Source organism: Canis lupus, chromosome 11 (assembly GCF_048164855.1).
Source record: "Canis lupus baileyi chromosome 11, mCanLup2.hap1, whole genome shotgun sequence".
In the NCBI taxonomy this organism is placed as follows: domain Eukaryota; kingdom Metazoa; phylum Chordata; class Mammalia; order Carnivora; family Canidae; genus Canis; species Canis lupus.
In genome coordinates this window covers 68282340-68309940 of record NC_132848.1, presented here as the reverse complement: position 1 = coordinate 68309940, position 27601 = coordinate 68282340, and the positions used below count along the sequence as shown (strand labels likewise).

The window sequence follows — 27601 nt, the reverse complement described above, 5'->3', positions numbered from 1 at the left end:
CCAGCCTTAGGAAGTCTCTGCTGGTTGACCAAGAAGCCAGGCCTCCAGATCTGGAGCCTCAAGCACTTCATCCAGAGTTCTGACCCACTTCTGGCTCCCCCCTGCTGCAGTGGTGTATGAGGTCTTTCCCACTGGAAAGAAACACATCAAAATGTCAGGGAGTTGAGCTAAAGATAATTTTAATGTTTTAAAATATTTCTTGCATTTTCTAAATGTTTTTCCATGAACTTAGTTTTTATAATTAAAAAAAACAACAAAAATTATTCTTTAAAAAAAAAAAAAGGCGGCGGCCGTGGCTGTTAGCATGGTTCTTTATGAAATGAAACACTCTCCAGCCCTCAGCATTTTCCTGAGCTCTTCCTGTGTTCCACATTGGCTGAGTGATTGATGCCTCACTGAACATAAAGTGAAGGAGCCACAGGGCTGTGGGTGGATCTAAAGAGACGTAGAAAGTCTTTGTTGCAAGCCTGGTTTCTTTCTAGAAGATTCTTTTCAGGCTTTCATCTATCTGTCTATCTGCATATCTATCTCTATCTATTCCCTTCTCTATGTGGAACCAACTGATCCACTCTACACTGCCAGGCTGATGTCTCAGAAGGACTCCTTAACCCTTTTTAAAATAATTATACAATTATTTTAAGAATGCAAACCTGTGAGTATTCAAATTGCATGGAATGTGAAACAGATGCCACACAGCTAAAGACTGGTCCTTCCTTGCAATTTGGCCCTCAAAACAATCTTAATCCTCTCTTTTACAAAACTAAAAGCTGAAGCAAAGGAACATAAGCACACAAGGAGCTGAAACCTTAGCAGCTATTTTCAACCCGAGTTAATTGTTTCTTGAGGTTCTGCAAGTGATTTATGTCATTTATAAGCATGTTCAACTGCCACTTGGCCCCACAGGGGCAGAGATGGATCCAATTTCATGGAGGGGGTAGCTTGTGTTGTACCCGAGTTCCCTCCTGGAGCCTAAAGTTCTTTTCCTGGGATTCTCGACCCAGTCTGCAGCACAGTCACACTATAGAGCCGGGGAGGGCTGAGCTGTCCAGGGAGACGCACGTGAAAACCAAAAGGACCCCACACTCCCACCCAGATGTGCAGAAGAGTCTAAGGGAGGGATCTGACTGTATCCTCGTGGATGAGAAAGACCGCTCACCTGAACGTGGAGGGAGAGATGCGCATTCTTTAGGTCTGCAGTTAGCCAGGCCAGCTCGCATGTGCATTTCAGGGAAGGGCCTAGCTCTGTGGACACCTTGCCCAATTCAGAAGAAGGGATCATGACTGGGGAGCTCTTAACACCACACTGCTTTGCAGGAGGGTTGGGAAGGGGTGATGGGTCTGAGATCTATGAACACAAATCAATCACCAAATGAATAGCCCATGAGAATAAGAATAACAACAGCCATAAAGGCAGGAGGCCTGGGATATGAATTCTTTTGTTTGTCCCTCAGACACAGCCTATGACGTCACAGAACACGTTCCCTTGTGGAATCTGCCCTATTTAAATTTCTGAATTCTCTGTTGATGAAAATACCAAAGGGCAGAATTTTTAAAATATCCCTTGTAGGGAGCCTATAACTGAGTACAAATTTTCTACACCTTGTGCTCACAGTGTGCCGGGAATTATTTTAAGTGCTTAAAAACATTATCCTACTTATTCATTCGTCTGACATAGGTGTTAGATCCACTTTATAGATGGGAAAACAGAAACTTCTACAGGCAAAGAAACTTCACACAGCAAACATGCTACAGAGCTCCTGCTCTTTTAATTGCCCCCAGCTCAGTTAGGAGAGTGAACTGGTCATTTCCATCTGCTCTTTCAGAAGGCACTGTGTGTCCTGATGATTATGGGTCCCAGCACGTGCACAGGCCACCCATCACCTATCTCAGGCCAAACTGTTTTCTCACTTGACCATGATTCCTGCCCTCCATTATACATCTGGCTGTTCCATTGGATAAGCACATCGGCGTAGCAAGTTGGAACCTAACTAGGAACCAAAAGACAATGTGCAGAGGTAAATTGCCACTAATTTTAATGCGTAGTTAATGCAAGTGAAGTACGTGCTCAGATTGGACTCTACTGTTTTTCAGGGAAATACTCTTCCACAGTAATTGTTTTTAAGTGTTATTTCTGATTAATTGTGTGCTATTTTCTCTCTCCTTCCCTACCCCCTCCCTGTCTCTGTCTCCCCCCTTCTCCTCTTCCTTCATTAAAGGCACTGTAGATAACTTTCCATTTCTCTCTCCCCATATCTTAATTTTTCAGCACGTCTACTGTTGAAAACAATTAGGAAAGGTGAACAAGTAGGTGGTTAATATCATCTAAAACTTTCCTGAAGCTGGGAAGACACATCACCACCTGTGTTCCAGCTTTGGAACATGCTTGGCAGCAAATTGCAAGACCAGGGGGGGTCATAATCAGGAAAACAGAAACACATTTCATTTTAATAATCACCTACCTTTTCAATAGCTTTGAGCTTTCAAATGTCACCTCCAGTTACAGGGAACTAAAATCAACCTGCAAGCCCTCTCCCTTTCCATGCAGCAGAAAGCACAGCAGAGAACTGGTGACACTTGTCAAAGGCAAAGGACCAATAAATATGAGTTGCATGCTAGAAGCAATTCAGCAAAATCAAGCTCATCAACTTCCCAGCATGGATTTTATTTTATTCTAAATCAGATACTCATTAATGGGGAACATTCTTTGAATCATCATTTTATTTACACTAGAGAAATGGAAGACACATTGTCTGACGTGGGAAACGAAGTGGCCCCCTCTCTGCTCAGTTGTAGGTATTTTCTTCTGTAGCCTCCTGAATTTTCATGCTAATGGAAAACACCCAGGCCAGATGCTTGCCAGTAACAAGTTAAAATGGCACTGGAAAGTAAACAATCTTCTTTGATTTTTTTTTTTAAAGAGCTTAAATGGGATAACAGGCAAAAAGTAAAAAATTCTAACCTGCCTTGGATGTCAGAATCATGCCACTTAAGGAGAACCCCACAACAGCTCGCTTTAGGGTTTATGAGAAGCAAATCATGCTTCGGTTTGAAATGGTGCCTGCCTTCTTGTCATCCTTTGAAGAAATGAAGTCCATGGGGCTCTTGTTCCCCTGTACAACTATATCTCCCTTAATTCCTATCTAGGGATCAACAAGTACTAGGTGCTCAAGAAATATCTGTGGAGTAAGTAAACACCTGAATTCTGAGAGATGCTCTCTCTTCGTTAAATGTTAATAACTTAATTCAATTATAACCAACACCCAGGGGATCCCTGGGTGGCGCAGCGGTTTGGCGCCTGCCTTTGGCCCAGGGCGCAATCCTGGAGACCCGGGATTGAATCCCACATCGGGCTCCCGGTGCATGGAGCCTGCTTCTCCCTCTGCCTGTGTCTCTGCCTCTCTCTCTCTCTCTCTGTGACTATCATAAATAAATAAAAATTAAAAAAAAAAAACACCCAGCTAGTCTATAAGCAAGAATCTAAGGCCTCTGATCGAAGGTGGATACCAAGCTAGGTGAGATCTCCCACACTCATTTCCTATCATTCAGCTGTTTCTTTAGGTTTTTCCTCGGTTGGGCAGAAACCTCAGTGCCACAGGTCCTGCAACCTTCCGCCATCCCCTTTTACAGGGAGCCCTTCCCACCTTCAGGGGCCAAAGGGGACACTCAGGATGGTGGAAGGCTGGGCACTCTGCAACGAGTGGCAGATACATTGTTTGCTTTTCAGTAAGTTTACTTTTCTAGGTAACAACCACTCGGAGGTGGTGCCTACCCTCAGAGTGAGCTGTATTCATGCTTTTTATCTCCCATGGAGTTACAAAGACGAAAGCAGACCAACACGACTCGGGTGAATCAGTTCACAGAATATATATCCTATAACATGCCAACATCTATCATCTACTCCTTCAGGAAGCCATGGTGTCTTTAGGGTTTTGAACAACTTCTCTTAATCCTGTGTTACATTTTCATAGCACTTTCTGGTACGTGATGTGTTAGCCATAACTACTTCAGGTTATCCTGACATCAACTCAGTGATGCGGAGGTTATTAGTATCCTTCCAGTAGAGGAAACTTATTTAAAACCATTACCTTTCTCAATAAGAAGTTACTTTCTTTCCACAGTAGTATGGCTTTCAGCCTAATTACAACTCTCTCTTCTCATGCTCTCCACAGCTTCCCTCCCTTGTCCACCCAAACTTCAGCCAAGATGTTTTCTTATTATGTAGGCCCACTTTTTGCTTTTGTGTTTTGTTGTTTGGGTTGTGTGTGTGTGTGTGTGTGTGTGTGTGTGTGTGACACCTTTACCTAATCAGAGAAAGCCCTCTGAATCTCTAAAAATAAATGAATGTCTGACAAGAAAGAAAAAACAGAAGGGGAGGAGAAAGGTTTTAGAACTTGAGGACTTGAACAACCCATGTACAGATGGTATTTAATGTTCTCCAAACACCAAATGCTGGTTTCCACGCCTGGCTTCTTGTTGCTATTTCCTGGTCACTTTGAACTGACTTATCAAATTGAATAGATTCTTGATACATATGTTGGTATTTTAAGTCCTGGTGGGAACAAGGCCTCCCATTTGTTTCAAGTTTTGCTCTTAAGAAATGTTTTGAAAAACCCTGCTCAGAAAAAGAATCTCGGTCAAAACCCACTATAACTTTGGTCTTCACCCATTTCAACAGATGATGCCAACCACTGGGCTTCTTATTAAGAATGATTCCAGCTGGCTCCATTCTCCACAGGGAAGTTAGTTTAGATTCATGGAGATGCCAGCCAGCGGACTGATGGCAATATAAGTTCCAGAAAGTAGGATGTTGAGACTCTTCCTCACCCAAGTTCTGAATCAAATAAGAAAAACAAGTTAACATGTTGAGGCCGGACCGCCATTTTTAATTGTGGACCCATGGAGGGGCACAGACTGGGCTGAGAGGCAAACAGACTTGGTAACTTCCCACCTGCCCCTCCCTCTCTCCCCCATCTGCTGGCCCCAAGGGAGTTTTAGTCTGCAGAGCAGACACCTTTACCCACATCACTGTCTTGGACTAGTCCCAGTGGAAAGGGAAAAAAGGCAACAGGCAAATCAAGCTCCAGCTCCTTCCAGCCAAGAAACAAGAATCAATACCTATAAGAATCAATGCCTATGGCCCACCAGTCCTAAACTCGCTCCTCTTTCCTGTGGGAAAATTGGCTTTTCTGGGACTCATCGTCCTCCCCTTTAAAAGGGATGGGTTTGGCTAGAGGATGGCTGTGGCCCAGTCTAGCTCTAAAATTCTACAGTTAGCCCCAGTAGTGACTCTGATGAGGCTTAGGCCAAGTTGTGCTTTCTCCCCCAAGGCATTAGTTCCTTTTGCCGAGATTCATGGTCAAAGATCACACCCCTGAGACTCACCAATCATTTCTCGGATGATGGCAATTTGAGGGTGACTCAGTGCACATCTGTCCCCACCACCAGAAAAATTACTCCAAATGCACAGGTCAGTGAGAGCACCTCAGACCAAGAATAGTACTTTATCATCAGCATTAGCCTAGGAATATATAGGCCTGTCTATTTCCTAATGATCCCAATACAATACTCAGGAACATTATGAAGATTATGATACGGCACAGTGGTAGGGAAAGATGAAAAACCCAGGGACTGGAGATCCTATACTCTCCCTTTCACTTACAGCATAACAAGCTATGTGACCTTAACATTTCTGGGGCTCTTTCCTCACCGACAAGGTGATGGAACCAGAAGGTTTCAAACTTAATTCCATCTTTTTAAAAATACAAAATTACATGGAATCTGAATATATAGCAGACAAAAATAAATCTGCTCTGATAGAAGTGTGGGGAAGAGAGTCTCAGACCCACCCTATTTGATTTCTCCCTCCCCTCGGAATAATAACCTACCTCTAAACATGGTAGGCCCCGAGGTCTCATGGATCATTTGCTGAGAAGAATTTTCCCTGTGCCAGGCTGCATGTGGGACCAACACTGTGTTCTGATGTCATATCCATTTGACGGCCCACCCAGTTTTCCTAAAACTACATCCCTGATACTTCTCAGCAACTCTTAAAGAAAAATTGAACAGTAAGTCTAACCGTGATGTGGGCCAGTTATCATCAGTCAGAACATAAAAACTACGCACAAAATATACTTGAGTTCTCATGACAAGACTAAATTTTAGTTCAATGGGGGTTGCGGGGGGTGGGAGGGAGAGTAAGATAGAGCATAAAGGCACAGTAGTATTAACAAAATAATTTCTTTTCAAAGATACTCTGCTCACTAGTTTGTGTTGCGCAATCCAGATTCAAGGCATGAGATTTTTACCGTAAAACAGTGTGAGAAGGGTCAGGTTTTCCTGAGAGAAAGTTCTTCTCTCTCACAGGAAACATGAAGCTGTTCTGGCCTTCAGAAGAGATGGCCACATCCTCGGGTCACCCAGCCCCCTCATATATCTCCTCTGCATGTGTTAATTCTTTTGAAGGTGATGGGGGTTCTTTGCATGGAAGATATATGCAGCTCGATGGCGGGAAGTGAGATCCTAATTATCTGCAGCTGACAACCTTTCAGGGCCCATTATAAAAGAAACGTCTGCACCAGGCGCTCAGAGCCCTATATCCCAGCTCCAGGGAGTTTGAGGGAGCAACAAGGAGTGATTCCAAGAGCCTGATTTATCAGGGAAGATTAGAAGAGTTACATCTCCAGTCTGGTGAAACAATGACAGAGGGGGAGCAGGCTAATGGTTGACAAAGGGGCAGAAGAAGGAGAAGAGATTTATGTAGCCTGGTATGAGGGTGAGCAACTGGAGGAATGGAATGAAATGAAGACAGGAAAGAAAGTCCCGAGTAAATATCAGGGTAACTTTCCTTGCTGATTTATTAGATCGATGAGCAAATCTTCCAGATGAAGCTTCATCATCACCCTGAGAAAGAGTGAGCCCACATAAATGTGTCGTGGCCATTCGTCTCTGTCACTGTGGGACTCACAGTGATATCTAGCACAGTTTTCCATCTTTTTCTTGAAGTGTCCTTGAAAGTCAGAATCAACCCTGTTCTCGATGGGACACATGCTTAAGGGGCATGTGGCCTATGTTCATGATTCTAGGCAGAGCCACTTGCTAAGCATCATCAAAACTTAATATCCACTTGCTAAATTTTAGAGGAGCAGGCTATACTTGTCCACGGTGCCCAGCCCAGAACCTCCCTGCAGTCTGAGAGGAGCTTGGGACAGAAGCCAGGAAGACACTTCAAAACTCGACTGACATTCTTTCAGTAGTGACATATGGAAATGTTCTGGTGAATCTGGCTACAGGCAGAGAAGCCTTGCCTCTATCTGATTCTGACCTGGACAGGGACCCTTCTATGGGCCACTTCTGACTCTTTCAGACTTTCCTTGTTCCAGAAACCACTGCAGTGACCAGCTTCTGCATGAGCTCCAAATGACATCACGTGGGCGCCATTGACCTAGCTCATCTCCTGCTCTGGGAATTCCCCGTTGCTATAGAGGTGCAGGATGCTTCAAGAGCCTGCCGTGCACCCACCCAAATGCAACCAGTAGTCATGAGTTGAGGTACAATGGAGGAAACATTTGACCCATGGGGGCTGGCAGATAAAGTCTTTTCCCCTTTTCCTCTCAGATGGACTATAGGGTTATGCAGCTCAGATGGTTTCCCAGGGGACAGTCTGCAAGATCAGGATCAAGATCAAGATCAAGCTATCAGTAGCAGCCAACAGGAAAAGACATCCTCATATTGGCTCTCTCTGCCTCACTCTCCTTTCCCCTCCTGCTCCCTGGGGTTGAATCCTCTAATAGCATCATAGCACAGAAGCCTTTGACTCAAGTATGCTTTCTGGGGGAGCCCAGGCTGAGATATGACCAAATATTCAGGGCCCAAGAGTTACTAAACTGTCTGAATAACGGTGTAAACTTCTTTACTCACTTGGCCTGGGCACCTGGCCCAAATTTTTATCCTAGATGTTATATAGAACTGTCCCCTTCCACCTTCATTCCCCCAGACAGTGCCTCCATTAAAGTCCAGACATAGCAAGGATCCTTGTGTGGTTCCCATCTTATGTTTCAGCATCTCCACGGCTTACTTTACTAGAGAGAACTGGATAGCTGGAGGACTTGAGCTCTGCCAAGCTGGTGTCTCCTACTATGCCCACCCCCCACCTCCGGCCAAGAGCCAAGCTATAATATCTAAGGTAAGTTGGGCACCAGGAGAGTGATGATCAGCCCCTTGGGGGGTAGCCTGAGAGGTCACTGACTAGCTTGTGGCCTTTCCACATGGCTGTGAGGTCTCTCTGTCACAATTATTTTGATTCTATTCTTTGTGTTACAGGCATTACAATTCCAGTCAAACACTGGTAAATTCAGAATCCTAAAACGATCATTCCTTATTGCCAAAAGTCCAGTCCTTGGTGCTCCAAAGAGAGGCTACAATTCTAACTTATCTGTAATGCTATGAGCTTTTGTTGTTGTTTGGGGGGTATTTTTTTAGTGTGTTTTAAGTTCAACTATTTTTATGTCCCCACACACAAAAAAATTCTTTAGTAACCCATTATGGGTTAGTGAATTCCCAAACCGTTCAAAAATACTTTAAAGTTCTTTTGGGACATAGCCAGATACTTAATATTGTATTACATTTTATAGTTGTCACTTAATCAAGCTATTTAATATTATAGTACATTTTAAAACTGTCACTTAATCACATTTTCTTGACCCTTTTATGGGAATTAAAGATCACTGTAGATAAAAAATGGCATGCTTTAGTTTAAATAGATTCAGTATGTCCAGTTTGACAGTTACTTCTGAGACATTAAAAGAATTTTCTGTGATTAATGTGACCCACACACGTTAAATGGTGTAATGTTCCATTTCTTCAGCCATTAGCGGAAACAGCATCAGACAGAAGGAGCCAAAATGTAGCCAACTGTATGTAAAGCTGGGAGATGGGGGCGGGGGTGGGGGGGCTAAAGATAATATAGAGCCAGGCAGGCTGAGATAAGAGAGAGATTTCTACTGATTTAATATTTGCTTTCTCTGGGCATCTTGAGAGCAAAGTCTGAGAAACACAAAGGTCAGGCCCTGGTAATGGAGTGAACGCCAGGCTAGCAATGCAAGCACTCTGAGGGGAGCGCCCTGCACAAGGGGGGTGCATCTCGGGCAGGCAGCTGAGTGGAGTTACTTGGCGCTTATTATAAATGATTGATGAACATCGCTTCTAAATTTAGAAAAGCTCTCTAAATGGACATTTACTCACAAGGAAAAAAAAAAAATCCTCTGAAAGGTCCATCCCTAGAACGGTTTTGTTTATGGCGCTGCGATAGTTCCGGGCAATTAATCCAGAATTGCGTCACTGAAAGATTTTATATTCTTAAGTGTTCACTCATGTAGTTAAAGTAAATTATGTCCTTTTCCAAATATGTTTCAAAGAACTGTACTGGGTTTTAAAAATCCTGGTCCCTAAATCCTACTTGTTTGTTTAATTAATCTGAAAATAACTGCTCCTGCTTTGTTTCTTAATCACAGATCACATGCAATGTATTTGTTAGCAGCTGCGAATGAAAGCATGTCCCAGTGTGTTTTTCTTGATTGTTTAATAAGAGTTGAATAATACCCTATTTAATCCATCAAGTAGGACATTACAATAACATTGATCTTTTGTTTGACAGCAAATTTGTTTGATAACAGAATGGAATATAATGTAACCAAATCAGTGTCAGAAATGCATTTCAGAGAATCCAATTAAAAACACCCGGGCACACTCCAGACGCTGAGAGGTAGGGGAAAGGAACTAGGCTCAGCAAGACACACTGGACAGGAGGATACGAAGGGAAAATCTAGCCTTGCAAAATGTCCACGGCTTACCTAGAAGATGCAAGCCGGGCGCACGCCCTACCAATGAGGCCATTTTGGCTGAAGAAGGCCAAGCTACTCCAAGACCAGAATGGGCAGACCAAGGACCCCCATCGTCTTCTTCCTTTGTTGGCTCAGACGCTGTAATTCTTGGGGTCAAAGATGCCAGGTTCTGCTGTCACTTAGCATACCTCCTTTTCCGTCCTGCTACCACACAGTAAAGGATCTTGAAGAATGCTGTTGTTCATATCCCAGAATCCTTGACCTGCTTCCAAACCTGTGGATAGGAAACCCTTTCTTTTCAGCATCCTGTATCTCCAAGGAAAATGAGAATTGGTTCAAAGGGATTGTGCAAGACCCGATCTTCATGAACCTCACTTAGGAGGATGTGTCAGCCCTGGTGTTTATTCACACGCACGTTTATTAGATGTTTTACAGTTGGACCCTTCCTTTCCCCTCAAAGCCCAGCACAGAGCTGTAACAGAGCCTCTCTCTAGATACCAAAACCAGAGAATGCTACAAAGAAGGGAAAAGGTCTGCAACAAGAAAAACCAACTCTCAAAGTGCTCAGTTCTGAGTCATATATCTTGTTCCAAAGTTGAGTAGGCCGCGCACAGGCTGACCAAACTCAATGTGCTGACCTTTGCACAGAGGACGTGCAAGTGCAGAGACACACTAAGCAGGGGCGGGGATGCAGAAGTTCACGTTATGTCGTTGGGGAGAGGGAAGAAGACAGTTACATAATTTTTTTTAAAGATTTTATTTATTTTGAAAGAGAGAGAGAGTGCACGCACACCTGAGCGGGAGGAGAGTGGGGCGCAGAGGGAGAAGCAGACTCCCGCTGGGCAGGGACCCAACGTGGGGCTCGATCCCAGGACCCTTGGATCATGACCCCAGCCAAAGGCAGATGCTTAACTGACTGAGCCACCCAGGTGCCCCAAGGACAGCTATATTTTTAAAGTCCCTAAGAAAACAAATAGCCATTGGATACACCTGCACTCCCTTCCGGAGCTTTTTATCAACTTTTTGTAGATAATATAAACTCCACTTTCTAATGAAAGCAGAATGAGAGTTCACAAAGGTAGTTTCAAACCTTTACTAGTGAATATAAGTTAAGAAAGCAGAAGAAAAAGTACTATCAAATCTCCCAAATCAACCCTAATGCTGTGCTTTTGGCTTGGCTAACCCAGACCTCAGGAGAAATTTAATTGTTGTTACTTTTTATAAATTTACATCTAAAACTGGAATTTCCCTGTCACTCACACTTTGTCTTCATCTTGTCACAAAGGAGGGATATGCAGGAAGATCCTGTGGATCTAGAAAGTCTAGGAGTCTTTGTTTTAATTCCTCCCTAGTTTTCACCCACCAGTCTCCCTGTCTTACATTATTATAATTCCTTCCCTCTCTCCATTCCCTGCCTCCTTCCTTATTCTTTTGTTCTCTGACTAATCTTCCCTTTTATATTAATGAAGTCCTTTGTAGTTTCTCTTCAAATCTTCCAGTGGATTCCTTTGTGACTTCTGTTTTTTTACCTGATAGGGCCTTTAAAAAAAAAAAAAACCATGAAAATTATTAATACTTCCATCCTTTCTGGCACTGTACCACTGGCCTTAAAACATTCTATTACATTTCTGATCTAAAACGGCTTTCTCTTGACCCAGAAGTATTGGCAAATTACAGACCCCAAGCCAATCTTTTATGGAGAAGGTCTGAGAGCAAGTGGTAGCCTTTCAAGTGCTTAACCATGGAGTCATAATCTTTATGACAAATAGCCTCTTGCTTTGCAGTTACGGCTAGTTTACTATGCATATGGCTGAAAGAGGGCCCCTTAAAGTGGTCAGGGACTTTTTCTCAAGCCCCCTCCCAGGTGTCACATCACTCCTTTTTACTGGCCTTGTTAGAGGGACAGCATTAGCCCCACAGATCACTGGAGCTTCCTGACCAGCTGCCAGGCTGTAAAGCACGTGGAACTGGGGTGGTCGATCCAAAGACATCAACTTGTCACTCTTGATGATCATTCATCTGCAACAGAAATAGCCCATGGTGCCTCGGAGATCGATGTGGAGACCACCGCTCTTCAACATTATTGCCACTAATTATTAAGATGAATGCGGTGATTAATGGGAGCGATGCTTTTTCACTTTATGCAAATGGAGAACTCATGCATATACATGGCAGAGGGGCTTACCAACCTGGTGCCCTGAACGTTGCTGCTCAGCCCCCTTACTCAGCTGTCACTGTGACCCAGGTGCAACGACTTAGAGCGATTTAAAAAGAAATGCTAAAAATGAATTGTTGATCAGCAGCCTCAGGCAGCTTTTTGGAAATTCCCTACTACAAGGGCTGTGCTTTGATTAGGAAAAGCTCAATCAAGGCAATAACTAGGGTCATTAAGGATGCTGCATTAGCCTGTGGTCCTTTGAGTTCACGCTGCTGTCGGAAAGAAAGAGCTGGCGAGGAAGGAGAGAATGCAGCTTCTGCTGTGATGACGTATACAGAGGCAAGCCAAACTCTCTGGGTCTTAGTTTTCTCCTTGGTAAAAATCTGGGGGTCCAGTTAAATGACATAAAGGTCCTTTTAGCCTTACAATTTTAGTATCCTATAAGGCACAGGATAAGTAGGATATGAACACACAGCCTTTCGTCCTCTACCCGAAATGAACACTTTCTGCCACAATAATCCTTAGGATGGCATATCTTTCATTACTTGTATCCTATAAGCACGTATTTCATTCATCTAACAAACATTTCATTGAGCATCTACTCTGTGCATAATACAGAACAACCCTCCGTAAGAGCTCCACGTACTTAATGCTAATCAGTGCATCCCACTTAGTTACGATATGTCTTAGATGTAAGCTCTCTAATGACTGGAGCTGAACCTTATTCTGCTTTATAAACTCAGTGCCTGACACGGAGTTGGCTTTCGGTAAATATTTGTTAAATGAATGAATGTTAGGCACTGGGGAAGAATGACCACAAAAGAATTTAGGAAATTGCCCCTGCCCTGCAGCACCTTCTTTATGTGAAACCAGAAATACACTCAGGCAAGTAGCCGACACAATGTCACAGTGAATGAGGTAGTTACATGTAGGCACTGGTGGCTCTTGAACAATGAGTGTCACCTTAAAGAGGTGGTTAGGAAGACTAAAACCCTCCAAAGGGATTTCACGAATGGGAGGCTTTTGATAAGACATTCTAGAACTGGAAGGAAACAAATATGAGTCCCTGACCCCTAACCTTCAGTCTTATGCCAAACAGATGGTATCCTACCCCTTCTTAAAGACCTTACGGTAGAGATTCCAGTCTTTGATGGCTACCCAGACCAGCCCTTTACCCAAGAATTCCTTTCTCCTATCTACTCTCCTTCCACATGGCCTGAATCTGCATCGGTGATGACCACATGTTTTTCTGATTCCTGAAGCTATTATATCGCTGAAGGCTCAGCAGGGACAGTTAATCTGACTGGCAAGTGGAAACTGATTGTGTCACTCAGAGTGGCCAATGGCCTGGTGAGCATCCTTCTCAAAAACAAACTCCCTGGAGAACGGACTCAACCACTCTAAGTGACCAATGAGCCATTTTATTTCTTTGTCAGATATCTTGGAGGTAGAATTTCAGGTGGGTTCTCGGCTACAACCCTGGGCTCTGGTAATCTAATCCTCTGTTCTTTCATCTTTTTTTTTTTTTTTTTTTTCTCCTCTAAGGAGTAGCAGAATTCAGAGTGGGGCTGGTACCGCATGATGGTTGGAGCAAGTATTCTACAGCCAGGCCAGGCTCTGAGCTCTGGTTCTGGTCCTACCAGCTGTATGAGGACCTTTAGTGCTCTCACCTGCCTGATGGAGAGAATAACTGTGTATGCTTCAGAGAGTTCTTTGAGGGGGAGAGAGGAGCAAAGTGGCTGCCACACAGTAAGCCCCAGATAAGTGAAACCTGTGAATATCGTTTTTCCTTCTGTCTGCACTGGCTGGCTTAAGGAATAGGGCTGAATGCTTAAATCATCATCCTTATAAGGGACACAGAGTATCTTCTGGTGCAGTTCATGATTTCCAGCAGGCAAGACGCTCTCCTAAGTGTGATCACAGTGATACATCGTCATTCCTGCTCAGGAACATCAACATTTTGTCTTGAGTGGATTTCTAGACAGGGAACCTAATTTAGAAGAACATCAATAAAAACTCTACTGGAATATGCTGCACAAAGTTTTGCTTTGCAGATGATACCAACCCAGCCACTGCCTTACCCCATGCCTGACCTCCTCACCTCCCACATCCTGGATTCCAGGGCATGCCATCTAACTCATGTCAATGGCAAGAAAGGCTTACTAGAATGCTGAAACCGCAACGGTTGAATGTGGTTGAATGTGCAAAAGGTGTGGAATTGGGAAACCTGTAAGGGGGAATGGGAAATTATTCAGTCACAACTTCTGTGACGCACATAATGAGAAGCCAGCCGGGATTTCACAGTAAGCTTTGGTCTCTGCAGACTTCTCGCCTCTCAGTGGACACTGAGGCTCAGTTATTGCCCCATATACTGTACAATAGGAGGCCTGTCCCAGGCTCCTATTGTCTACATACATTAACATGCATTTTCCATTATTTAAAGGTAGCTTTTAAGGAAGTATTTGTGGCTATGATGGATGCCTCTCAGAGGACCTCCTTCTGTATTCTTCCTGTAGGCAAACCCCCTGCTGGTCACATCTGCATTTGTCATGAGAAATCCTGTTTTCACCAGCCTCTCCAGCTCATTTCAATTCCTGATACAGACAATGCTTCTCAAAAGACTTTGTCTCCCAGGCCTCTGCTGGAGAATTTAGTTAAGTCCTCCATCCCGTGCTTGGCTTCACTCCTGGTAGCCTGACTTAGCCATGTTGCTAAACCTGGCTGCTCCAAGTGATGTTTGACAAATGCTTTCTCTCGAAGGGTCTCCAGGGGAAGGCAGCGAAAAACCATCAGGTCTTTTTTTTCCCTTTTCCATGAAAATCTGGAGTGTGAAGCCCTAACTTTAAACACATCTCTTCTTCAAAGGGTCTGTCAGAATCATGGAAAGTTGCTGCCTCTGGAGGAGATCATAAAGACCTCCAGTCTATCACCTTAATCTTGAGCATGGCAAGGCTCACAGAAGGGCATTTTCCAGGTCCGAGGCCAGTCATGGTGGAGCCAAGAGGATCACTGAGTGAGCCAATCCTTCCTTGTTCCCATTCCCATTACTCCACAACCGCGACCTCTCAGAGTGGAGGAGGGCTGGTCTCTGCCCATGTCTTCCTTTCTCTCCTTCCTTCCTACCTACTGTCTTCCTTCCTTTCTTTAGGGGGAGGAAGGGCTTGGAGTATATTAAAGAAAAGAAGAAATACAAAACTTTCGCATATTGTATATGTTTGTATTTCACAAAGTAAATTGTTCCCTTTGCAAAATAATTAGGATTTTTTTTTTTAAATGAAGGCATAGCACACTTCCTTCAGCCCCCTGGGGAAGGAACTTCTAAGTTTGAGCTCTATGCGAATGTGAGGCCTGGGGAATGACCTTCCCCACTTGATGCCCTGCCTCCCTCTCAGCCCTCCTGGAAGGGGCTTTCACGGCAGCACAGAGCTTTCCATTTTGAACAGAGGGGGAAGTGAGACAGAAGAGAAAGTGAAGACACAGGGAGTAGAGAACAAGAGAGTGAAGGGGAAAGGAGGAAAAAGAAACACCTACTTGCCTTGCTGCTATTCTCATTCATTTTCAAATAATTCCCAGATCAAGCACTAAGGGGGATCACAGAGAAAAAAGGCATCAGGGTCAGAGAGGAGCCCTGTGGAAATGTGCACCCCTGAAACATGTGCGAACTAGCATGCGGCCAAGCGTCTGATCTCCTCCAACCTCAGCTCCAGCCTGGAGCTGCTAAGTGGTGAGCTGAGGCTGTGCGGTCACAGAGCTTAAGATCCTCAGCTCTTTATTTACTCCCAAAGACAGCTTTCACTGCACACACACTTCTTTCTGAGCAGCCAATACAGGCTCCTTATATTGTTAGAAATAATTGTTGGATCAAAAGTGAAATGAACTGGTAAATGCATTAAGTGGATCAGTATATGTTCCTTTTTAAGAAAAGTTATTTTAAAATGAAATAGGAGCTCTAGCTACACCCAAGAAATAAGAGAAAAACTCAGAGAGAGCAAACAATGCCCTCTTTTTGAACAGTGATAGCTTTGGTGATGCATCATCCCACATTTAGAGAGGTGGCTAGCCAGTCAGGTGGTAGATGGTCATGGAGATGGGGGAGCCAGGAGGGACCACAGGAGACGTCATCCCCACAAAGGGCTATGGGGTGCACAGCCGCAGAGGCCCAGCAACTGAGCTTTGCTGCTACAGAGACTGTGGGTCAAGGGAAAGGGTTTTTAAGATCCATAGGAAAGATGTAGAGCGAAGAGCTGTGTGCTGAGCAGGAGCTAAACAGATGAATGTACACGAATAATTGAACATGGAGTGCAATCAACACATCCTGGGGGGAGGTGGAGTAGGGGATAAAATCTTGAAACTGTGCCACTATTGAAACCATTGAGGAAAGCAATAATATCGAAAACAATGTGGGAAAATCTGGGCGGGACATTCCATCTGGAAGGAGGTTCTTTTCCTTCTGCAGAACATACGTAAGATAACCTGGCATCATATTTGGATCTGACTAAGTCCAGTGTTCAACACAGAATTCTGGAATTTCCAACAGGAAATTTTTACTTCAGTGTGATTTGTGGCCACCTAACTCACATTGCCTAGAAAATAAAAGCATTTTCTGCTAAAGCTAGGAAAGAGATTTTTTTTTCCCCTTCCAAAGACCTGGAGTTGTTATCTAGTGTCCCTTCTGACTCTAAATTCAATCATCTTTGAAATTCTAGTGCTTGTCCTGATCCACCATTATAAGCAGAGGCTGGGACGGGAGGAGTTTGTTAACATCATAAATATTAAAATGGCATTGGTCTTTTGCATACCAATAGCACAAACAGTACAACCTAAGAATTAGGCAAAGCACATTTTGCAAGTCTACACAGATGTGCAGGAGTATGTAAACTACTTTCTCTATTTCTGGAAGCTAAAGAAATCTCATTTGTAAAACAGTTTTTCTTTCCTGCCCTTTTCTTAGCACACCCCCTCCCAAACTTCAGCTGCTGTTCCTCTTAGTGCAAATGCAGTATTTCTGTTAATTGTTTCTTTCCTGCTGCAAAATACCAAATTTATCCCCATTTCCTCCTGACACTCGAAATAAAAGTTACTTTCTTTTTTTAACTGGAGGTCCGGTTTTTAAAAAATATTTTTATTTCCCTTTGATAATGGTTGTCAAACAATTCCTTGTGTTGGCCAAATTTTTGGAAAACCTGTAATTGGAACCCTAAGCGTTTTGGGAAGATCCCAGGAAAGATGTCAGGACTTTATATCTGGATAAAACACGCACAGCATCAACAGCATAGCTGCTATACCGTGGGTTCCATCAAAAGACTCAGTGTTGGTGGATGCTGAGTACTGAGTCTGATTTTTTAGGTTGTGAATTATTAAGAGCATCTGCCTTCTTTCATTTCCTCTTGGCTGACCTTTCCCTGGCCATTTATACCTCAGGTTCAACAAACACTTTTGAGCAACTACTATATATTACAGGTACTTGCTAGGAACGGCCTCTTTTGTCTTTACCAAAAGTCTTTGGACTCTAAAAGTCAGGCTCTTTCCACTGCATCACAGTAACCTCTGTCCCATGTGGTCAGGAGAAAGGAAAAAGGAGAATAGCCATCACATGAATTTATGTGCAGTTCTGGTAAAAGACTTCAAGCAACAGAAGGCTATACTAAACTGAAACTTATGGCTAAATCGAAGCTTCTGGATTAGCTGTGCTTATGTTCATCCATAATGGGGAAATAGAAAGGAGATTGTAGTGGTTCACTTAACAGATGGGAGATTCTCTGCAGAGAGAATTCTCCATAGCCAGTCATTTTTAAAAGGCGTTTGAAAGCAGACAGGCTTCTGAGAACGAGATATAAACAGCTAAGTCGTCTAAAATTCATGATCATACATCAATGAAACCAATCCTAATGTATAGAAAAGGGACTAAAAGGCATTTTTTGAAAAAGCTTAAGAATAGTTCACAAATAAACTATATAAGTTTCCATAGTTTAAGAATACATATGAAAACCTCAGGACTAGATGATTTCTGAAGCCCTTAGAAGCTCAGACCATCCATAATTCCATAATATCAAGGCTAATATTTGGTTAATACATACTGGTTTTTAAAACATTGAAACACATCCATTATCAGTTGTTGAATAGCAGCTGCTTTGAACTCACTGATGCTTCCCCACCAACTTGACCTGGCAGGGCAGGAGACGTTCTGCTCTCGTGCTATGGCCAGCACCCACACCACGATGGTCATTAAATATTTTTAGTATCATCCTGTATAAGATATGAGTCACACATCTATCCTAACTCAGAATTCTTGGGCACTTAAGTCATCTTTTGATGGTCAACTTATTGTATCTGCAAAAAATATTTAGCACTTTCAGAGGAAGGAGAACCATTTACTCGTTCATAGTAAAACAAACTTCTAAGTTTCAATGAGACTTCCCTAAGTGAGTTAATCGCTTGCCTACAACAGAAAGACCCTTTCCAGTGTTCTGAGCTTTGGTAAAAATTTGGACATTCCCTAGTAGCCATAGCTGCTGAGCTCTTAAAAACTATCTAATGGCACTGAACTATGAATTAAAGAAGAGATCATTCAAGAATATCCAATGGGAAAAAGACAGTCTCTTCAACAAATGGTGCTCGGAAAACCAGACAGCAACATGCAAAAGAATGAAACTGGACCACTTTCTTACACCATACACAAAGATAAATTAAAAATGGATGAAAGACCTAAACCTAAGACCTGAAACCATAAAAATCCTAGAAGAGAATATAGGCAGTAATCTCTTTGACCCTGGCCTTAGAAACATATTTACGGTATGTCTTTTCAGGCAAGGGAAACAAAAGCAAAAATAAACGGTTGGTACTACAACAAAATAGGAAGCTTCTACACAGCAATGGAAATGATCAACAAACAAACAGGCAAGCAACTGAATAAGATATTTGCAAAGATATATCCCATAAGGAGTTACTATCCAAAATAAGAACTTATACAGCTCAACACCAAAAACCAAACAAATAATTTAAAATAAGGAGAAGACATGAATAGTCATTTTCCCAAAATCAACATACAGGTGGCCAATAGACACATGAAAAGATGCTCAACATCACTAATCATGAGGGAAATGCAAATTCAAACCATAATGAAATATCACCTCACACCAGTCAGAATGCCTAGAATCAAAAGACAAGATATAACAAGTGTTAGTGAGGATGTAAAGAAAAGAAAACCCTATGCACTGTTTGTGGGAACGCAAACTGATGCAGCCACTACAGAAAACAATATGGAAGTTCCTCAAAAAATTAAAAATAAAAGTACTATATGATCCTATAATTCCTCTACTGGGTATTTATCCAAAGAAAACAAAAACACGAATTCACAAAGATATATGCACCCCTATAATTATTGCAGCATTATTTACAATAGCCAAGATATGGAATCAACATAAGTGTCCATCCATAGATGAATGGATAAAGAAGAGGTGGTGTGTGTGTGTGTGTGTGTATATAATAGTATTTAGTAGTGTGTGTGTATATATGTGTGTGTGTATATATATAGTATTTAGTAGTGTGTGTATATATCATGGTGTGTATATATATATATATACACACACACATATATATATAATGGCATACACACACACACACACACACACACACAGAATGGAATACCACTAAGCCATAAAAAGAATGAGATCTTGCCATTGGTAACAACATGAATGGACCTAGAGAGTATAATGTTAAGTAAAATAAGTCAGAGAAAGACAAATATCACACGATTTCACTTATATGTGCAACCTCAAAAATGAATAAGCAAACAAAAAACAGACTTAAATACAGAGAACTTACAGTTGCCAGAGGGGAGGTAGATGGGGGTCTGAGTGAAATAAAGGGGATTAAAAAGTACAAATTTCTACTTATAAAATAAATAAGTCACAAAGATGAAAAGTATAGCATAAGGAATATATAGTCAGTAAGACTAATAATGTCATATGGTGACAGATGGGAACTACACTCACTGTGGTACACACAACAATGTATAGAATGGTCAAACCAACATATACCTTATAATGTTGTATGTCAATTACACCTCAACAGTAAAAAAGTAACATTCCTGAAAAAAATTAATCTGCCAAAAAAAGAAGAGACCACTCCATGCTAACACTTCTCTCAGGCTTCCCTGGGGTGACAAAGCAGAGGTTAAATCATAGTTTGGGGTTTTTTTTTTTTTTTTTTTTGATGATTCAAGGAATCATGGGTATGAGTTGTTACAGGTACACACATTTTCTACATGTACAACATATTTATACACACAGTTTGAATATTTTCCCCTTGTGATACACAGGATGGCCCTTCCATGGTGACCCTGCTATAGTTGGCTGGCTATTGTCACTACAAACATGGCCCTAGTTTCCAGGCTAACAGAACTCATAGGGAGGTATCTTAGCAGAGGATAAAGAAAAGGGATATTACCAAACCAGTCAACAAATACGTACTTTCAAAGTGTCTATATGTGCCAAGCACTTTCCCAGAACAGGATTCCCTGTCCTTAAATAGTTTACATTCTAGAAAATAAAAACATAAACCAATAAACTTATTTTAGGTTCTGGAAAGTTCTATGCAGAAGACATATTAAGCTAAGGTGAGAGAAAGCAACAGAGTAATTAGGGAAGAATCTGAAGATGGGACATTTAAGCTGAGACCCGAATGGTGATAAAGTGCAACCATGTGAATTGAAGGAAAGAACCTTTTAAGGAAAACAAATAACAGGTGAAAAGGCTCTGAGACATCTGTGAGCTTTATATGTTTGAGTTACAGAAAGAAGGCCAATGTGGCCAGAGCCCAGGGAAAATGGGAAGACTCAAGGGAGATGAGGTCACAGAGTTAGGGAATTTTTGCTTCCAGCAGTGTGGCAGATCAGCTACTCTGAAAATCCTCCTGCTGCAGAACCCCTAGTGCTGAATCAATTACAACATATTTTTTAATGCATAGCTGAAATTGCATGAAAGTAAGGTAGATCCACATGGGTGAAAAGCTGCCTAGTGAACTGAAACCAGAGTGGTGAGCTAATGGGGAAGCTGGGTCTGCCCTGGGGCAAATGTTATTAGGAGTCTAGGGCTTTGGGAATTAATGATCATATGGGGGAACAGACTACATTGGGCACACAGATGGGGAGACGATGATGAGGCCTCCATTCCTCAGTGAAAGGATAGGCTGTGGGGAGGGGGGACGGCTAGAAAAAGCAGTGATAGTGAAAACTTCTATCTCTCCATTGCAATTCCATTTGGAGAATAGTCGGGGGTTCAAATTTATTCTATCTTAGATAGTAAGGAAAACTCAAGCTGCGAAATTAAATTAAAATGGCCCTATATCTGTCCCCTTAGATTCCTGTAAAAGGAAATACAAATTTTCTTAAAGGAATGTACCTTCTCTTTAGGTCTCTCAGGATCCTACTTCAGTGAAATAGGAGCTCCAGACTAAAAATTACTAAATTCCTAAGGAATTAAGCTACAGTAAGAGCCACCAGAAACAACAAACAAACATTTAGACTCCTAAGAATTTCAGATGATGACATTTCTAATACAGAATATAAAATAACTATGCAAAAAATATTTAAACAAGTTAAAAGTGAAACAGAAAAAAATGAACAAGCATTTCAAATAATCAATTTGAAAAATAAAAAATATATATAAGTTAACTTAGATGCTCAAAGGATGATTTCCCATTAACAAATGATCTGGATTATTCAAAAAGATCAATATCACAAAAAAACAATAAAAAGAGTGGATTCTTTTAGATTAAAAAAGTCTAAAAAGACAGAATAACCAAATGCAATTTGTGAACCTTGCGTACCTAGTTTTTAAAAAATACTATAAAAAACTTTACTGATAATTGCAGAATTACAAATATCAATGATGAATTAAATTCAAATATTAAACTATTATTATAGTGTTCTTATAAAGATGTAACCAGTAGGACGTTGTAACCAACTCCTACTACGTCTACGTGTAGTCCCAGAAGGAGAGACTAGAAAGGAAGGAGAATTATTTTCTTCAACAGCTTTATTGAAATATAACTCACACACCATACAATTCACCTATTTAAAGTATATAATCAATGTTTTTTCATATAGTCATAAAATATATGCAACTATTTTAGTCAATTTTAGAATGCTTTTATCACTTGAAAAAGCCCCACAACCTTTAGCTATGACCTCCCCACTTTACCCCACCCCAAGCTCCAAGCAACGAGTCTGCTTTCTGTCTCTATAGATTAACATGTTCTCCACATCATATCATGTATCAGTATTTCATTCCTTTTTATAGCTGATAGTATTCCATTGTTTGGATTTTATCACATCTTGTTTATCAGTTGATGGATATTTCCGTTATTTTCATTTTTGGCTATTATGAATAATGATGCTATAAATACTCATGTACAAGTTTTTGTGTGGACATGTTTTCATTTCTGTTGGGCATATACTAAGGAGTGGAATTTCTTAGTCATGTGGAAACTCGATGGTTAATCATTTGAGAAACTGCCCAACTGTTTCCCAAAGTGGTTGCACCATTTTACATTCCGAACAGCAGTATATGAGGGTTCCAATTCTCCACAACCTTGACAATACTATTGTCAGACTTTCTGATTATAGTCATCCTAGTAAGTGTGAGAGAATAAATTTTTGATGAGAGAATTTTCTAGGATTGATGGCAGAAATGAATCCTCAAATATAAGAAGCAGAAAAAATATTCAAGTTAACAGGAAACCATTCACCAAGATAAACCATACTCTGGCCATTAAAACAAACCTCAACAAATTTAATCGTATAATTGAAATTATAAAATATACATTCTGTGACCACAATGAAATTAAACTAGAATCAATACATAAAAGAAATTCAGAAAATTCCCAAATATTTGGAGATTAAACAATATATTCTAAATAATTAATGCTTCTTAGTGGAAGTCACAAGAGAAATTAAGAAATATCCAGAATTGAATTAAATAAAAACATAGTACATCAAAATGTGTGAGATGTACTTTATCACAAAAGATACAGGGATAGCAATTAACACAAAAAGATGCTCAATATCACTAATCATCAGGGATATACAAATTAAAATCATAATAAAATACACTATGTATCTATTAGAATGACTAAAAAATTAAGTCCTGAAACTACTAAGTGCTGACAAGGAGGCAGAGCATTGGAATTTCTGGTTCACTGAGGGTGGGAATGCAAAATGGCACAGCCAATTTAAAAAAGAGTTTAGAAGCTTCTTATATTATTAAACTTGTATGTACTACACAACCAAGCAATCTTATTCCTAGATTTTTACCCAAGAGAAAGGAAAACATGGGAACATATAAATCTGTAGGCAAATGTTCATATCAGCCTCATTCATAATCACCCCAAACTGATTTCCATCAGCTGGTGAATGCATAAACAACAGCACTGCACCTATACAGTGGAATCCTACTCAGCAGTAAGAGGGAACTATTACTGACAGATGCAACATGTATGAGTCACAAATGTATACGCTAAGTGCAAGAAGCCAGACTCAAAGGCAACATTCTCTATAATTCCATTTAAATGACATTTTGGAATAAGTAAAATTATAGGTACAGGAAATAGATCCATCACAGCTAGGGCTGGACATGAATAAGAGAAGTGACTACAAAAGATCATGAGGTAACTTTTGAGGATAATAGAAATACTCTACATCTTAATGTGGGGGTGGTTATACAACTGTTTACAATCATCAAAATTAATAGAATTGTATCCCTAAAAAGAGTAAATTTACCTTAATAAACTTACTTTTGAAACATGTTAATGTGGCCAGACACAAATATGGTGGAGGGATGATACAAACAAAAATAACTTAAAGAAGAAAAACATGCACAGAAAAATTTGAGCTACTAAACAGCAAAATGTAAGGGGCACCGAGGTGGCTCCATAGGTTAAGCGTCTGCCTTTAGCTCAGGTCATGATCTTAAGGTACTGGGATTGAGCCCCACTTTAGGCTCCCTGCTCAGCAGGGAGTCTGCTTCTCTCTAATAAATAAATAAAATCTTTTAAAAAAAAGCAAAACATAAGACTATAGAAATTAATCCAAAAATAGTTAACGGTAAGAAATATAATAGAGTTCTTTTAAGGATTTCATTTGAGGGATCCCTGGGTGGCGCAGCGGTTTAGCGCCTGCCTTTGGGCCAGGGCGTGATCCTGGAGACCCGGGATCGAATCCCATGTTGGGCTCCTGGTGCATAGAGCCTGCTTCTCCCTCTGCTTCTCTCTCCCTCTGCTTCTCTCTCTCTCTCTCTCTGTGTGTGTGTGTGTGTATGTGACTATCATAAATAAATAAAAATTAAAAAAAAAAAAAGGATTTCATTTGAGAGACAAAGAGAGAGTACATAGGCAGAGAGAGAGAGAGAAAACAGGCTCTTTGCTGAGCAGAGAGCCAGATGTGGGGGTCAATCCCAGGACTTTGAGATCATGACCTGAGACAAAGGCAGATGCTTTACCAACTCAGCCACCCAGGTACCTCTATAATAAATTAGCGTTAATAGTGTTTAGTAAATTGACTTTTTAAAGGAAAAAAAACCTAGGCCTGTGCTATTTTCAAGACATTCACCTAAAATATAATGGTGCAAAAAATTCCAAGTAGAACATAAACATTCTTTCTGGACAAATACCAAATACAAAGACAAAACAAAAATTGAGAGGTAAGCCAAAACCAGGTGATGCAAAGGATTTTAAACCATGGCAAGGAGTTTGGATTATAGACTTTGAGGCTATTGCAAGGCATGGAAGGATTTTAAAGAAAGGAATGATGTCATCTGATTTATGTTTTAGAAGATACCTGGCTGCCCTGTGAAAGGAGGAGAGGAGAGGAAAGCAGAGGGCAAAGTAGAGGCGGGAGACCAATGAGGAGACCATTGCAATCATTTAGGCAGAGGGTGCCTTGGACCAGGATTATGGGAGCAGATATGATAAACCATGTTCTGATTCAGGAGATGTCTTGAAAGGGAGCTGATGGGACTTACTGTGGATGAAGTGACAACAGAAAGGAATTAACCAAGATTTTAAGCCTGAGCAACAGGGAGTTTGGTAATCCAACAAGCAAAGATGGAAAAGACAAGGGGTAGGGATGGTGGAGTAGCTTTAGAACTGATCATTTCTTGGCCATTAACTTTGAGAGGTCTCGTGGATACTCAAATGGAGGTACTGAGTAGACCATCACATATGGGAGTCTGAAGGTCAGGAATTTCATTTTGAAATGGCATGAATTTATACTCCAGGGACTTGATCAGATCACCAAGGAGGTCAGTGAAAAGAGAAAAGGGCTAAGGACAAAGCTCCCAGGCTATTCAACACAGAGGTTTGGAATTTGAAAGGAATGAAAAGAACAGAACAGGAAGGCAGAAGGAAAACCACGTGAATGTGAGATTAGGGTAATCTAGAGAAGAAAGGATTTCAAGACAGTGTGGCCCACCGTGTCAAAGAAACGGTTAAAAGTAAAATGAGGACAACCGATTATTAATAAAAAGTCACTGTTGATCCCAGTGACAGCCTTTTCATAGTTGTGGTGGAATGCTTGGGTAATTCGAAGACAGAACGAGAAGTGAGAAACTAATTTTAGGAAGGATTTTTTAGGAAATTTTGATGAGAAAGGAGTTTTATTTTGTTTTAAAGAGATGATATCATGGTTTTTAACATGCTAATAGGGATAACCTATTAGATTGGGAGACTCTTAAAGGGATAAGCTAACAGATTGGGAGAAACTGGTGATTGGAAAGAAAATCGTTAATAATTGCAAAACTGAAGTCTGGTAAAATAGACAATTTAGCAGAACGCAAGAGGAAAAGTTGGCCTTATGTAGGGTCAGGCTCTTGAGGTGGGAAGTCATCAGCTTTTCTGTGAACTATCCGACGTGGCTGCTGATGAACCCTGCGGTAGCCAGGGGCATATGGGATAGTTCATTCACAGAATCTACATCCATGTCTCTCCTGAGGGTGGCAGTCTGCAGCCTGCCAAAGATTCGGCCCTGAGGGGCTCCCTAGGGACCAGTTCCCTCTGAGGTCCAGCCCCGCCCTGGGTCATATTAAAGGTGGACCACACCTGTGCTGGGGACCACAGGTCTCAATTAGACCAATCTGCCAAAGCAATCGCTTTCCCCCTCCTTAGGGAATCTCCTCAATATTTCCTCCTCCTGAAGCTCCTTGTATTCCTTCCAGGCCAAGCCTACCTGGCAAACAAATTCATTCCAACCTCTCCCTCTCTAGAGCTATTCCCCCTTCCAAGGGTGGGGTGTGTGTGTGTGTGAGGAGATACTGGAACCAGTTTTCTTCTGGCTGGTATACCCAACAGTCTAATGACTGGAAGGGCTCCTGGATCACAGGCTCATACTGACCACCAAATCAGGGGCCAGAGGCATTTAAATGTCAGCCATTCCTATTCCGCAGGCACTAAAGATCTGACCCCCTCAAAGACACCAGTTGTGCCTGTGAAGTCACGGCCTCCAGTTTTGAATGTCACCTCACTGGAACAACAGTCTATGATGCCCTTTTCTTGATTATTCTCTGGAGGATCAGGCCACACAATCAAAGAGCGTGTTGAAGGGCCAGAAAGGAGGAGCTCCTGGGGGCTCAGCTAGTCCATCAACAGGGGCTGAAGCCTTGTCTTCGGCCGACTCACAGAGCACCACTCTTGCAGCAAGGGCTCTTTCTTATTCAGTAGCACATTCCAAGTTTAAATCCAAGCTTTCTTCACATGAGGGTGAAAGAAATTTGGGGACCCATCTTTGGCCATATGCAATCATGTGCCGTACCACAACACCTGTGCTCATGGCTTGGACCTCTGCCTCTTCAGGGTGGGCATGATGTTGAGGCACACTGAATAAAACCAGGATTTCATCTACATTCTCAACTTGGGTAAACTCACAGTTTTGATATATCACTGGATATAAAACAACATATCTGGAGCAAAGTCGGGTGGCTTCCATGGACAGATGATCACCACCTGGCTGAGAGTCCCGCTCAACTGACACCCAGCTTCTACGAGCTTTGCAAGTCTATGATCTCCTCTGAAAGATAAGGGCAATTTCTCAGGCCTTACATGGCCCGACAAGCACACAGTAATGTATAGCATCAGTGTTCTGTAACGGCATGACCCTTGCAAAGGTATTTTAATGCAGGGATTCCCAAAGTTTGCTGCATGTGAGAATCATCTGGGGAAAACAACTGCCTTAGAACAACCTCTGGGACCCAGGCATCAATATTTTTTAAAATTTTCCAGACGAATTCAATGTGGAACCAAGTGTGTTATGAAAGTATTGTGAACAAATGTTAAGCTAAAATTTAACCCCCACGTGGTGCTACCAGTGCAGATAACTGAGGTAACAAATGAACACATTCTACCAACCACAAACTTCACATATATTCAGATAACCCATATGTCACAACTTTCTTGTCTGCTCCGTAGCTGTAAAAATTTTTTAATATGACTGCCACACACCAATTTCAGAAAAGTTAAAATGTGAGGAAACATGTGGCTTAGAATTCGGGAAACACAGTAATGTTATTGGTAACCAGAGGGTAAGTGTTCCTGGAAGCTTGTCAGCCATAAGATC

At 41.6% G+C, this 27601-nt stretch overlaps 3 long non-coding RNA genes across 3 annotated transcripts in view; 1 reads left to right on the top strand and 2 right to left on the bottom strand.

The window, feature by feature from the left end:
* LOC140600386 (uncharacterized) overlaps nucleotides 1–27601 on the bottom strand; it is a 343896-nt gene that overhangs the window by 145972 nt on the left and 170323 nt on the right. The window lies entirely within an intron of this gene.
* On the top strand, nucleotides 407–15194 carry LOC140600387 (uncharacterized). Its single transcript, XR_012003650.1, has 3 exons — nucleotides 407–2015; nucleotides 8059–8182; nucleotides 14863–15194. It is a non-coding gene; the product is annotated as an uncharacterized lncRNA (long non-coding RNA).
* Nucleotides 10620–27054, bottom strand: LOC140600385 (uncharacterized). Its single transcript, XR_012003648.1, has 3 exons — nucleotides 26914–27054; nucleotides 11730–11858; nucleotides 10620–11378 (listed from the first exon to the last, which is right to left on the bottom strand). It is a non-coding gene; the product is annotated as an uncharacterized lncRNA (long non-coding RNA).